Genomic DNA, 1,856 nt, shown 5'->3' on the forward strand with positions numbered 1-1,856 from the left:
GGGCGGTAGGTAACCACCCGAGAAATGAAAACATGCTCCAAGATTCGGAGACCTGCCGGTGCAGAAATCTGCCATACAAGTAACTGGAACGAGCACAAATCATCTGGGTCTATTTGCCCTGCTCCACTACGTCATACTTCTCAACCTCTTCTCTTGTTCTTGCTTGGAGAAAAGGTACCTTTAACAGAAACCCCGTCGGGCAGGTGGATGGGGTGGGGGGTGGGGGGTGAAGCTTAAGTCTGGAACATGAAACGTCAGGGGGTCTGCTGAGCACGAGATAGACACAGGAACAAAACGTAATCGTGGCCAAATCCAAACAGTTGTACAGAGCATTGGCGCTCTCATGACGCGGTCCTTTCTTCTTTTTTTTTTCTTTTTTTCTTCTTTTCTTTTTTACCAATATTTTGGTAAGTGTTTTACTGCACTCGCAACTGCATAAGGTCATATGAGCGCGCGGGATACATTCAACATTTTCAGTTGGTGGGAAATTTTGAATTTAGCTCTGGTGGCGGCCGAAGCCTACTCTTATCGATTTTAGACCACCAAGGGATCTTTAACGTGCACAACTTGCACACGGGACCTCCGAAAAATTTCGCCCTTGTCTGAAAAGTCTAGGTGAAGTTTTTTCCTACCATAAGATCAGGGGTGTGGCTGAAAGACAGCAGTAAGAAGGAGATTAGAGATGTTACAAGAGAGTAACAAACACGAAAAAGGAGAGATCGGGACGATAGACGTTTGACAAGAAAGAAGGAGCAAACCACACCAGAGCACCTGCCAACAGCACTACCCACGGGTCCTATAATTGGGGTGACGTCCGCCGTAGTTAGAGCAAAGACTCTCTACAACACACGCTATAATACACAGTCTTTGGTTAGTAGAGATGACTTGGCCTTGCCATTCGCTGAAGTCGGTATTATGTCTGCGCTAACGAAGTACGAAATTGAACTCGATTCTCTCCCCTGATAACCTCCGCGCTAAACGAGCCCTCGTCATTTTCTCTGCTCGCGACACTCAAGAATGTTGCACTTGTATCCTGCCTCAGTTTTCTTAGTCTGTGACTGTCAACGGGTCGGAAATCCAATTACCTGTCGGCATTCGTGCTTCCTTTCGCACTGGTCGCACCCGCCGGCGGGAAAAACGGCTGTGGGCACCGAGCTGATGACGTGTGAACTCACGCTGTCCAAATGTCCCGAAAACTGGTGGGACGCTGGGCCCCGGGGGGAGGGGGGTGGAGGTGTTTGTTGGGAGGGGGGTTGTGTTCTTTTTTCGTTTTTGTTTTTATTGTTTTCGTTTTGTTTTTGTTTTTGTTTTTTGGAGGGGTTTTTGGGGTGCTTTTTTCCGACAGATGTTTGTGGCGTAGCGGTTAAACACCTTTCTGTCTCATGTAGGACACTTGAGTTCGATTCCAGAGTGAGGAGTATTTTTGTGTTAAAGGTCTCGTATTTATACTGGAAAATTGTAGCTCTCCCTGCCCAGGTTGGCCCTGACAAGCTATATCAGAAGCCTGCCTACAAATTTATCTAAATTACGTCGATGAGGGCGTAATAAATCACCTATATTTCAATTTTCCCCTACAAGAACGTTTCTCTTACGTCACATAGATGGACATTCTTCACAAAAGTGACGGACATACGTGACATATGTAATAGCCATACGCCACAATAGACATACGCCGTATACGTGATAGACATACGTGGCATACGTAATTGGCAAACGTCACAATAGACATACGTCACATACATGATAGACATACGTCACATACGTGATAGACATACGTCACATACATGATAGACATACGTCACATACGTGATAGACATACGTCACATACATGATAGACATACGTCACATACGTGATA

The 1,856-nt window shown here is 45.9% G+C and overlaps 1 protein-coding gene across 1 annotated transcript in view; it reads right to left on the reverse strand.

Annotated features, from left to right (window-relative positions):
- The window catches only part of LOC101861497 (plexin-B1), a gene marked incomplete in the record, with an annotated part of 158,131 nt that overhangs the window by 82,547 nt on the left and 73,728 nt on the right, over nucleotides 1-1,856 (reverse strand).

This window comes from Aplysia californica, unplaced genomic scaffold, assembly GCF_000002075.1.
Source record: "Aplysia californica isolate F4 #8 unplaced genomic scaffold, AplCal3.0 scaffold00123, whole genome shotgun sequence".
Taxonomy (NCBI): domain Eukaryota; kingdom Metazoa; phylum Mollusca; class Gastropoda; order Aplysiida; family Aplysiidae; genus Aplysia; species Aplysia californica.